The 13,083-nt window shown below is 43.4% G+C and overlaps 1 long non-coding RNA gene across 1 annotated transcript; it reads right to left on the bottom strand.

Moving 5' to 3' along the window:
- Nucleotides 1-1,618: 1,618 nt before the first annotated feature.
- LOC138143090 (uncharacterized) lies at nt 1,619-6,695 on the bottom strand. The gene is made up of 3 exons (XR_011163603.1): nt 6,572-6,695; nt 3,103-3,296; nt 1,619-2,760 (listed from the first exon to the last, which is right to left on the bottom strand). It is a non-coding gene; the product is annotated as an uncharacterized lncRNA (long non-coding RNA).
- Nucleotides 6,696-13,083: the final 6,388 nt, after the last annotated feature.

Consider the following 13,083-nt stretch of genomic DNA (forward strand, 5'->3'; position numbering starts at 1 on the left):
TCTCTCTCTCTCTCTCTCTCTCTCTCTCTCTCTCTCTCTCTCTCCTCCCCCTCTGATTTCCCACTAAGGGGGAAAGAGAGGGAATTTCTTCTTCCCTTCCCTCAGAGACACCCAAAGTTATGGTGGCTTCAGATATGCACACTGTCTTGGTGAGCCTTGGCTTCTGTTTTTGGGTTTTTTTTTTTTTTTGCTGTCTCTTTTGCTTTGTGTTTCTTTTCCTAAGCATCTGCCCCAAACATCAGTCCTAAGAGATGAACTTTTGGAGAATGGCTGCCTCTAAGGCTCCTGGGTTCCTCAATCAGTAGCAGTTACAGTCTGGTGGAGAAGTGTCCTATACAGGTACTTCAGAGCTTCTTGGAAAGGATAGCCATAGACATGAAGAAGTTTCCTATCACTGCCACTCAAAATCTGGCTTGCTAGAAAAAAAAAAATAGACCTTGCGGGAGCAGTTTAGACAGTGTAAGACTGAGGTAAAGAAAAAATGCCAATTCATCAGTTTCACAAAATATTTCATGTTTTGAGTATCAACTTTCTAGAAGAATATAATAGGAATTATAAAAATTGCTGCTTCATATTTAAGTCTTGTTTATACTCATGAATCTTTTGGGTTTTTAGCATTTATTTTGAGAGAAGGAAATAAATAGCTGTCCTATACATGATCTATAGTGTATATTGAGTATCCTCTTAGTGCCCCTTTTTAGAGGAACCAAGCCAAATCAAGGTTTTAGATTTTTTTTCCTCTGGGGCTCTGGAATGAGGATATAAAGAGTCAGAAAGTACTAAAAAAAAAAAAGCCTTATTCCTCTCTTTAGCAACCATTCGCGCCAGCCTTGTTCAGGTCTGCTCTTGTGCCCATTTGCTCATGTGAGTACAGAGCTCAGGGTCCTTAGTAGAGGGAAAAGGGCAAGTATTCCAGCTTTACTAGGCCCAGCAGCAATTCTGTATTGCTACATATACATATATACAGAATTACAAGGTAGGTTAGGGAAAGAGATCAGGAAAGGCTTCATGCAAAATATAATGACTGAGCTGAGTTTCAAAGGAACTAAGGGATTCTTTAAGGCAGAGATGCAGGGGTGCACTGTAGGCATGAGGATGGCAAGGGGAAAGTCACCAAGATGGGATATGTAGAGCCGTATGTGAGGAACAGAAAGGAGGCCAAATTGATTGGATTATGGAATGTAAAAAGGGGAGTAATGAATAAGGAGATTGGAAAGGTAGGTTGTTTTTTTTTTTTTTTTTAAGGAAAGTGAGCAATTGAAACTCCCTAGGTATACAGGGTGTTATTGTTAAACTATTTTTCAGTCATGCCTGACTCTCCATGGCCCCATTTAGGATTTTCTTGGCAGAGATATTAGAGTGGTTGGCCATTTCCTTCTCCAGTTCATTTTACAGATGAGGAAACTGAAGTAAACAGGGTTAGGTGACTTGCCCAGGGTCACACAGCCTGTAAAGTTATAAATGGCTTTCAAAGTCAAAATAAGAGTTTTTTTTTTTAATCCTAGAGGCAATAGAGAGCCGCTGGGGTTCACCTCCCTACTCATTCTACTTTGTCTTCCTAATTATTGTCATTAGTGAGCATTTTTATTTCATTGAAAAAATATTGACTCCTTTGGAGTGGATTATTGAAATGGTACATTTATTTTATTGACAGTTCTGTTAACATCTAACATTCAAGGTACCACAGGTTGTAGATCTTTGCTCACCGATTAGGGGAGGGAGATGGTCAGAGTTGCATTGAAGGAAAATCACTTTGGCAGCTGTGAAGAGTATAGATGGGAGTGAGGAAGGAGTTGAGGATGGGAGACCAATTAGGAGGCCACTGCAATTGACCAGATAAGAGGTAATGAGAGCATGAACTAAGGTGGTTGCTGCATGAGCAGGTGAGAGATGTGAGAGATATTGGGTAGAGATAAATGAAAAGATATGGCAACTGACTTGAATATGTGGAGTGAGGGGGAGAGAATAAGGATTCATGGATAAGAATAAGGCTGAGGTTGAAAATATGGAAGACTAGAAGGTTAGAGGTGCCTTCAACAGAAACAGAGAAGTTCATAAGAGTGGTAGGCTTTGGGGAAAGATTAAAAATTCTGCTTTGGACATGTTGAATTTGAAATGTTTGCGGTACATCTGGGTTAAAATGTCTAATGTATAGTTGGTGATGGAGGACTAGAGCTCAGAAGAGAGATTGGCGCTGGATATATAGAGTTGTCTGCATAGAGAATGTAATAAAACTTATGGAAGCTGATGAGATCACTAAGAAAGAAAAAAGGCAAAAAAAAGAGAAGAGGGCTCAGGACAGAATGGCAGAGCATATGGAGCCAACAAAAGAGACAGGAGGCAGGAGGAGAAAGTAATAATATAATAACCAACATTTATATGGCTTACAAAATTATTTACATATTTTATCTTAGTTGATCTTCACAATAATCATGTGAGATGGGTGCTATTGTTGTCCCTCTTTTATAGATACTGAAAGAAATCAAATCACTTACATAGGGTCACACACTTAAACAAAGGTCTTAGGGAAGATTTGAACTCAGGCCTTTCTGACTACAAAGCTAGCACTCTATTACCATGCCACCTAGCTTCTTTTTTTTTTAAGTAATTGGGGTTAAGTAACTTGCTCAAGGTTACACGGCCAGTTATTTTTGTGTGGGTGCAAAGTATCTGAGGCTGGAACCGATCCCGGGTCTCCCGATGCCAGGGCTGGTGCTCTTACTCACTGCACCCCCTGGCCACCCCTCACCTAGCTTCTTCCTATGAAGAGAAAGCATAGTAAAGTGAAAAGAGCTTTAACAATAATAGTAACTAATATTCAAATAGTACTTACTATGCACTGTTCTAAGCACTTTACAATTATCTCATTTAATAATAATAATAGCTAATGTCTATAGAGTGCTTACTATATGCCAGGTACTATGCTAAACTGGTTGCTTGTTTCCTTTGTACTCATAGAGGACCAAAATGACATCATTATGTTGGAGTCAAAGGTACAGTGTGTCCAACTGGGGCTGATCAGACCAATAGGGGCTCGGAAGGCTCACAAATAGTCCATGTAAACATTTGGGGTGGAGAAGGCTCTAAATTTGCACATCTCACCTTTTTCTTGAGCTATTGCAATTCTGCTTTGCTCATAGAGCATAGCACCTTCTTTGATGAAGGCATGCCACGCTGGACAGTCCTATGCCAATGTATCCAAAGTTCTCCAGAGAGCTTGAGAGTGTCCTTGTATTGCTCCTTCTGATCTCCATGTGAGCACTTGCTTGCCTTGTGTAAGTTCTCTGCAAAATAGTCTGTTAGGGAAACATACATTTGATATTTGAACAATGTGGTCTGCCCATCAGAGCTGCACTTGTAGAGTTTGAATGTTTGACAGTTTAGCTTGAGTAAGGAGCTTAATGTTGGGTACCTTGTCTTACCAGGTAATTTTCAGAATCTTCCTAAGACAATTCAAATGGAAGGGTTTCAACTTTCTGGCCTGGCTCTGATGGACTGTCCATGTTTCACAGGTATACAACAATGAGGTTAGCACAATTTCTCTGTAGACCTTTAGTCTGGTAAGCAACCTAATACTCTTTTCTTCCACACTTTAATTTGGAGCCTCTCAAATACCAAGCTAGCTCTGGCAATGCGTGCATCAATCTCATTATCCATGTGTATATCCCTGGAAAGTATACTGTAAAGGTAAGTGAACTTATCCATAGCATTCAAAATCTCTCCATTTGCTGTAACTGATGCTGTATAGATGGTTTAGTGCTGATTGGTGGAGAACCTCTGTTTTTCATGTTAATTATCAGGCCAAAATTAGCACAAGCAGCAGAGAATCAATCCATAATCTGTTGCATCTCAGTCTCAGAGGTTGCACTGAGTGCATGATCAGATGCAAACAAAAAGTCATGCACCAACTCTCCCTCCACTTTAGTCTTGGCTTTTTGGCCTTTTCAAGTAAAACAATTTACCTTCAGTGAGGCAGCTGACCTTGAAGTCATTTTCATCCTTGTTGAAGCATCTGACAACATTGCTGAAAACATCATGATAAAAAGCGTGGGAGCAAGCACCCAACCCTACTTCACCCCATTGACTGTGCAAGCATGCCATCATAGAACTGATGTAAAATACTGATGAGCTTCTCTGGGAGGTCAATTTGCCATGATATTACAAACACAGTATAGAAAGATAAAAATGTTAGAAAAGAAGAGAGTAATTTCAGTACCTATTCTAGACGGGATTCTTTGAGGTTAGGATAGGAGGTGAGAAGGAATCTACCCTGGATCTGGGAGAAGGAGGGGGAGGTAGATTGGCAGAGAAAGAGTGGAAATGGTATCTGGCTGGGTGGGGCCATTAAGTCTTTTGTGGCTGCTATTGTTTATGGGTTTTTCAGATGTCAAGCTATCCCTTTGGAGGGTACCATAGAGTCCTGAGAAGCCTGGGTGGGCAGGACTATATCAGGACCAATCAGCTTGAATCCAAGAAATTTAGGGAAGTCAGGCAATATCTGTCTAGCAATACCTCAGAATAAGATAAAGGCTATGTCTACAGCTCCTCATTCCCTTTCCAGCTTCCCATCATTTCAGTGGTACCTCATGATTCCCTGATTGTGGGTGTGGCATGAGGAGGCATGGGTTGCAGTAGAAAGAGCTGAGAGAAGTGGGTTTGAATTCTAGCCCACTATTTGTAAGCTCTGTGACCTAGTCAAAGCCATTTTGACTGAGTCAAGACTCCTCATCCTTAAAATGGGCATGATTATACTTGTACTCTCAGTTCCCTCCCTTGTAAATTGAAAGGGTTGAGCTAAACAATCTCAAAGATCCCTTCAAGTTCCAAATCCTGAGATCCAACCTTACCTTACCTTACCTCAGGGATACCCTGAGGATCAATTGAGATAATAGATGTGAAAGTGCTTTGTAAACTCTCTGCCCCAGGGGTGGATATTCTGGGATACCATAAACTGGGAAAACATGATCTATTTTCTGCTCTCTGGGGATCCTGCTCCAAAAGGCTTGGGATGCGATGTGCCTCTCCTTCCCCGTGGCTTGTACAATGATTATGCTCATAGACCCCTTCAGCTAAGAGCTCCTAGTTTACGGAGACAAAGGGAAAGGATATTTGAAAATCATGATTGTTCCAGAAAGCCTGCATCTAATGATTATCATTAGGTAAAATCTAGAAAGCTTCTCAGAAGTGGTCTTTGTCACAAAAAGGTAACTGGGCAGTGAAGGTGCAGGCAGTGAGTGACAGGGTTGTGCGTGTGGCTCTCCTAGCACCCCACCATTCCCTTTCCTTTTTTCACTACCCACCAATAAGGACAGACAAACCAGGTAGTCTTTGATGGGGCAATGAACCATTATGATAAGTTGTGAGACCAGCCCACACGAAACTCTCCCCCCCAACTTTAGGCCATCCCCAGGACCTCATCAGGGGCTGGCAGGGTGCCTGGCTCCCTACCCTCAGGGTGCCCAGGGTAGCCAAAGCTGGTAGAAGGGGGCAGGAGGCCAAGCATGTTCCCAAAATATTTATTTATTTAAGGGACCAAGCCTTCCACATACCTGGCTATGATTAACCCCCTAAGGCCTGGGGAAGAGGGGGAGACGCTGTTCTCTCTGCCTTTGATGTGAAAGAGTAGAGATTGATGAGATGAGTCTCTGGCAGCATAGCTGGGGGGAGGCTGGGAGGCCAGAGAGAGGCTGGGAGGGGACTGGGAAACCCTGGGTGAGGTAACTCTGTGCACTGGTGAGATAAAAGCCATTGAAAAATAACAAGGTATGGGGTGGCTAGGTGGTGAAGTGAATAGAGCACCAGCCCTGGAGTCAGGAGGACCTGAGTTCAAATCCGACCTCAGACACTTAACACTTAAGACCTTGGGCAAGTCGCTTAACCTCAATTGCCCTTCAAAAAAAAAGGAATAAAGAAAAATGGCAAGGTCAAAGAAGAGATTTGATAGGATTAGAAGAACAGCCCTGTGGTAGGAATTTATCTGGTTCTTGACTGGGGTGGGAGAGGTAGGGGTCATGCACTTATTTGCATAGATTTGCATGGTCTCACTCTAAGTGAATTGGGGAACTGGTGAATTGGTGGCTCTAGCTGAGACTACATTCAGGTAAACATCTGAGACCCCTACCTTCTACCCCCTTCAGTGTAAAAGATGGCTAAGGGAAGATTAGAAAAGTCCTGAGTCTCAGGATTAGACTTCCAAAATCAAAGGAATTAGACAGAGACAAGGTTAGTATGTGCTTTGAGAACCTTGACTCCAAAGCACAAAGATGTGCAGATGGTGGTGTTTTGGTCCCAGAGATCACAGGCATAGAGACATGAGGAAGACATATGGAGACAGATCTAAAGAAAGAATTAGATAGGGATACACCCAGAGACCTGGTGGAAGAGATCTTTTTCAGAGATACACACAGAGAGAAGACAAAACCCAGAAAGACCCAGACAGAGACAGAGAGGCAGCCAGATAGAAGAGAACCAGTCAGAGAATGAGGGCAGGAGAGGGGTAGAGAGGAGAATGGAGGATCCCAAATAAGCTTATTTGACAATTTCTTTGAGATCCTTTAACTCTTCAGATTACCTCAGGTTTCCTGGTCTTCCAGAAACTAGATCCTGAGAATCTAGAATCCTCTGCACCTGAACACCAATCCCCTAATCTCCCATGAGATTTGACTCCCTTCTTGGCCGTCTAATATTTCTTTACCTAGGAAATGGAAAACATGTTGAATGAAAGTTTGCGAATCCTTTCTGCCAACATCCCATAAATTCTCCCTCCCTCTCTCCCAGGAGAGGAGACAGGGAGGGAAGGCTCCAGATCTGCTCTTCCAGATGTTGCTGCCCAAAGGGCCTGGTACAGTCATACTTGGGGGGAAGAGGGTGGGGTATGGACAGAGGAGAGTCATAGGAGTAGTGGTCAACAGAGGGGAATACCAACCTAGGAAGGCAAGGCAGGGCTGGGGCAGGCAAGGTAGGGTTCATGTCCCCCTGGGACCTCTGGTATTTATGGCCTGAGCTGTGCCCAGGACTTCCTAGAGTAACTTCAGACAGCTGAGTCCTCAGCAGGGATCACAGAGGAAGGAGTTCATTATAAAATAGTCTCTCAGGGAGAAGACAAAGTCCCCTTCCTGAAAAATCTAGCAACCCTCTCCCCATTGTGCTCTCTACTTTTTTTAGTCTTCTGGCAAACCCCGGGTCTCAGTTTACCTCTTTTGTAAAATAGAGAAAACCAAACTTTCCCTACCTACCTCACAGGCGTGCTGTAAAAGGTCACCCTTGGAATTGGAGTTATCATGATAATTATCATGTATATCATTGTTATCATTCATATTGTGACCTCTAGGTAGGTAGGATTCTCCCCAAGATAAACTTGGAAGAAAAGGTTTATGGGGAATGGAATAGCTTGGAAGAGGAACCTAGGTGTTTCTTCTGTTCCAGGATGCTCTCCTCCTCCGATTCTTGTCACTTGCAAGGAAATAGCTTTGGCAGGAAGCCAGGATTTGATGGGAGATGAAAGAGGGCAAAAATTTGAAGCTAAAAAATACAGGCAGTAAGTTGAGGTGCGACAAGGAAAAATTAAGCCTAGGCTCTCCCCAAGGTGCTAGCAAGGAAGAAAGTATGCCTAGGCTGTCCCCAGGGATCATGACAAGTCGCCCAGGCCAGGACTAGGTGTAAATTAGCCCAAGAAGAAAAAAAGAAGCAGTTCTTAGAAAGGGTAACACCAGCTTTTGGTTCTGGAGCCAAAGGACTTTGGTTCAAATTCTGCACTTCCTACCTGTGTGATTTTGGGCAAGTCACATCACCTCCTAAGCCTCCATTTCTTGATCTGTAAAATGAGGGGGTTGAAACAGATAGCCTCTAAGGTCACTCCTTGTAATGTAGCTATGATCCTTAAGATCAGAACTAGGAAATAGGAAATAATGTATGCAAAGTACTCTTCAAGGGTTTTAGAAATCGAAGCTTTTCCTATCGTGGAGACAGAGTGGAGACAATATAGAGCAAGAGGTGGGGGATGTGAGGGGGGAACAGTATGCAGTGCCCCTACTTTGCAAGCTCTATCAGCTTGTTGATGAAGTACAAACCACTGGAAAGAGTGCTAGACTTGAAGTTAGCACACCTAGGTTTATCTGATCCTTACTAGCTGAGTGAACACAGGGAATGGTTTTACCACTTTGAGCTCCAGGTTCCTCATCTGTGAAATGGGTATAATAATATTTGTACTACCTCTCTCATAGGAGTGTGGTTAGGAAAACACTTTGGAAAAACTGGAGATGTTACATGTTCTTATTGTCTGTGGCTGGATTATTGATCTCACAGGCTTAGAAAAGGAAGGCATCTTGGAGATTATAGAACCAGAGGAGGAGAGTTATGAGGAACCTCGAAGGGTCTAGTTAGTCCAACCCTCTCAATTTACAGGTAAGCAAACTGAGGCCCATAGAGGTCAGGTAACTTGCCAAACATCATATAGGAAGAACGGGAAGCAGGGTTTGATTTCCTCAGACTCGGGAGCCAATATTCTTTCCATTAAACCAACCTACCTTCCAAAGAGGTCAAGTGAATTGCCTAGCATCACTGAACTCGAGTAAGTGGCAAAGCCAGGAATCAGTGGAGCCCAGGCCTCAGATCCTAAATCCAGTGCCCTTTACATCCTAAGGTTTTGGTACTCTGGAAACTCTATGGTTTCGAGGGTTATCTTGTTTGTTTTTTCTGTTACTCTCTGCCTTCCCACCCCTGATTCCTTCCACCCTTGTTTATAGGAATCTAGGGTCATAGGATTTTGAACCAGAAGGGACCTTAGAGATAGACTAATATTTAAGACTTCTTAACTTTTGTATCATGAGTTTAATGAAGCCTATGGACCTCTATTCAGAATAATGTTTTTAAATGTACGATAAAATACACAGGATTACAAAGGAATAAATCATATTGAGAATAGTTATCAAAAATAGCAATACGTTTACACATCCCAGGTTAAGAATCCTTGGTTTTCCAACCTTCTCATCTTACAAATAAGAAAACTGAGGCGCATAGAATTTGTGATTTACCAAAACAAGCCAATGGAATGTGAGTTCTCTGAGTCCAAATCTAGTAAAAGTTTCTTTACAAAATTAAACCCACCTTTGTCTTGTTTGAACTGGAGGGAAAAACCACAAGTCCTGGGGTAATTATAACAACAATGATGGGACACAGTTAGGCAGCACTTATATTTAACAAAATTTTATCACCCCAACAACCCGAGTGAGGTATATAGTACTTGAGGTCAGGCAGAGTATGGTGGAAACTGCCCAGGAAGGCCTCCTAGCTTCTGCCCTCTTCCACCCAACTCTGGGACCAGAGATACTATTGTATTCTGCAGAATAGGAAGCAAACCTTTAGGGGGAAATCATGTCTTCTGTTCGTTTCCCCATTTCCTTTGGGGGTATTTCTTTATACAGTTGATGGCATAGTAGAAAGAGCACTGACTGTAAAGTCAGAAGATCCAAGTTCAAATCCTACCTTTTATTCTTACTATCTTTTTTAAATTTTTATTTTTTGCCCTTTTTTTGCTTTTCAGAGGGGGGAAGGTAGGGTAGTTGGGGTTAAGTGACTTGCCCAAGGTCACAAGGCTACTTTTTGTGTTAAGTGTCTGAGGCTGGATTTGAACTCAGGTCCTCCTGACTCTAGGGCCAGTGCTCTATTCACTGTGCCACCTAGCCACCCCTTATTTTTACTATCAAAGTGACTGATGGTGAGTCCTTTCATATCTCCATGCCTCAATTTCCTTCCGTACAAAATGAAAAGATTATGACCTTTGAAGTCCCTTCCAGCCAAAGTAAGTGTTTAAGGACAAGTTTTCAAGGGGCAACTAGATGGCTCAGTGACAAAGCACTCATACTGGAGTCAGGAGGACCTGAGTTCAAATGTGACTTCAGATATTTAACTAACTGTGTGATTCTGGGCAAGTCACTTAACTCCAATTAGGAAAAAAAAGAATTGACTCTTGGAGAAGGGGTGGGGGGAGGAGAATATACCCACAACCCAATTTTAAGTTTAATATGTATCATTAACATTTTCACCATCACTTTAAGTCTAGAAAACCAACAAAACACTAAGTCAAGCCCCATTTTGTAGTTTTTGCAATTTCTGAGTTGTAAATGTTTAATCTGAAAAATTTAACAATCAGCTTTTGCCAGCCAGTAAGATCTGCTCTTGGCCCCAGATCTAGGAATTCAGATGCATTTGATTCAGTTCAGATAGTATTTGTGAGTACTTAGCATAGTGCCTAGAATATAGTAGGTGCTTAATGAATGCTTCTCCCCCTCTACCCTTCCCTTGTTTCCCAACAAACATTTATTAAATTCCTAATTGTGCAAAACATGTTTCCTAAGCCCTGGTCCACTTTCTACCAGCCTCCCTACTCCTTCTCTTCTTGTTCATTCCAAGACACCCAAATATAAACATCTGAAACCCGTCTAAGAAGAATGAGGAAAAAGAAGGCAGAGATGAAACTAGAGAGATCTGCCACTGTCCAGCCTCTAACCCTAACCAATAACAAGATGAAATGGGAGAGGGTACACTTAGGGGGCTTAGATTTTAAGAAAGAACTTGGATTGTTCCATCTCCCAAACCAGGAAAACTCTGTCCATTCCAAACACTGATGTCCATCTTGGATGGTTTCCGAATAGGCCTGCCATGGTGGGGCAGGAGGATGGTCCAGATGGACTGGGGACCTTCTCAGATCTTCCTCTATTTCACCATGGTCATTACCCAGATTCCTCCATCTGAGCCTCAGAACGGTTATATGCATAGATAATATCAAGATTAATATCTCATTTAACCCATCCCACTTGCCCTCCATCTGGGGCTCTGTTAATCTAGAAGTGGATGCATTGATAGTTGGAGTATACAGCAGTATAGAGCCCTCTGATGCAGCCAATTGGGGCAAAGGTACCCCCTCCACACCCTTCTCAGGGAGGGCTGTCCAGGCCCCTGGTCCCCTGTGTCCTCCCACCCACAGGCTGGACATGGGCCTCTCCCAGTGACTCAGCCTTATGACGTCTTGGAGAGAGTGGAAAGACTGAAAGCGGAGGAGGTGGCAGTTCCTTTTGCTCCTGTCCTCACCTCCTAAGCACTGCCCCAGTGTGGCCCAAAGGCTACCTCCCCACACAGCCTTAAAATCTTTCCTTCTGGCCCATGCCCATTAAGGTAGGTCCCAATACCCACCTGTTTACAGTCCTACCATGTCGATAGGATAGGTCATTCCAAGGACAAGAATGGTGTTGTGTCTTTTCTCTGAGACCCATCTCCACCCCCCTCAGCCTCTCTGCAGCCAGCAGCCTTTCTCCTAAGTCATGTTCCCCTCCACTCTGGGCCCTGGGTAGCTTAGGGCTCTACTGGAGCTGCTCTAGGGACTCCTTCCCTCTGCTAAAGAAAGAGGGAGGTGAGAAGAGACCTAATGGATTACAGAGCAGTGGGTCTGATGTCAAAGACTGGCTGTGCTGCTCATGACCTGTGTGATCGTACTCAAGGGAATAAGACTAAGTACTCTTGAAAGCCTCTTCCATCTCTAGGTCTTGTTTATGATCTTCCTGGCTCAGGGAATCCAAAATGCTTCAAGTGATACATGAGGGATCAGCCCTGATCACTAGGGCTGCCCATAGTTCCCCAGCTCTCCCAGCCCTCTCTGGGCTTCCCAAAATCTTCATTCTCTTCAGAGCAGAGATCTCTTATCCATCTTAGACTGGACGCAGAGCCTGGCATCTCCTGTACCCTACATGGTGCTGCCTGCTCTCTATGCTCCACCCTCCCCACCCCCAACACCATCACTCTACTTCAAAGTGCTACAGCAACAGGAGCTAATTAGGCACCTCCCCCCTCGCTTGTTAACTGTCATTAACCTCAGTTTACAGATGAGGAAACTGAGACTCTGCAAGGGGAGCACGTCACCCCCCCATCTCCACCCTACCCCCAAGCCAGAGATGGCACAAGGTCTTGGGATTTTGCCCAGTCCCATCCTAGTTCCCCCATCTTAGGGGAGACAGGTGCCCTCACTAACTTAGTTTTTGGTTCTGACAACAAGGAGAAGAGAAAAGTGAATTTCAGGAAATTTCAGAATTTCAGAAAACCCTTTCCCCCACTTCTTGCTCCTTCATATAAACCTACTTCTAGGGTAGGGGGAGCCACTGGGATGGGTTGGATGGGGTAGGAGGGTAGAAATCTCTGAAATTACATGTAAATGAGATGCAAATGAGCCCCCCAATTATTACAGAGTCAGGGAGGTGGCACTTTGGGTAATGGAAGTTTAGGGAGGGGTAACGGGGATAGGTAGCTAAGGGAGGCTAGCTCCCCCCTCCCTGAGGTCCCAGTTTCGAGAATGATGTTATCACCCCTTATGAAGCCACTGGCAAAAGTGGTGAGAAGCATGCTGATGTTGGCAAGGCCTTGGAGGGACCCAGCACCATGATGATGCCATCAATTCCCTCCAGACTGCTTTACCCTTTAGGGATGAAGGAAGGCCTGATCTAACCTCATCTTCCAGGGGAGTGCAGGTAGCTAGTTTTCTGAGGCATCTGTGAAAATAGCCAAATAGAATATAGTCCTATGCTATGGACAAAGTGCTTTCTTCACTATGATTTGGGAGGCATGGACTTAAATGTAGGTATTTTTATCCCCATTTTGAAGATGGGAAAACTGAGTCTCAGATATATGAAATAATTTGCCCAAGGTCATAAGCTACTCAGGCTGTGAACTATTAGGATTGTAAGATTAAAGACCTATAACTGAAAATTACCTTAGAGATCATCAATAGACCAACTGATATTTATTAAGCACCTACTATGTGCCAAGTACTGTGCTTGGCACTGGGTATACAACTACAAAGAGTGAAATAATCCTTTCTTGCAAGGAACTTACATTCTAAACTCCAATTTTCTTATTTTACAAATGAAGAAACTGAGACCAACCGAGGGTCTCAAGATTTCTTCCCATCAAGGTTCAGAAAGTCTTTAAAATAATGGGACATCTTCTAGTAAGTTTTCCAGGCTTACACAGAGCTAAAGGCATGAGGATACTTGGACATACTCTAAATGAGCTAGGAAATCTCCAGGGAAGCCCACT

This window comes from Petaurus breviceps, unplaced genomic scaffold, assembly GCF_028583685.1.
Source record: "Petaurus breviceps papuanus isolate PSGF00001 unplaced genomic scaffold, PetGlider_PUasm1.0 90630, whole genome shotgun sequence".
In the NCBI taxonomy this organism is placed as follows: domain Eukaryota; kingdom Metazoa; phylum Chordata; class Mammalia; order Diprotodontia; family Petauridae; genus Petaurus; species Petaurus breviceps.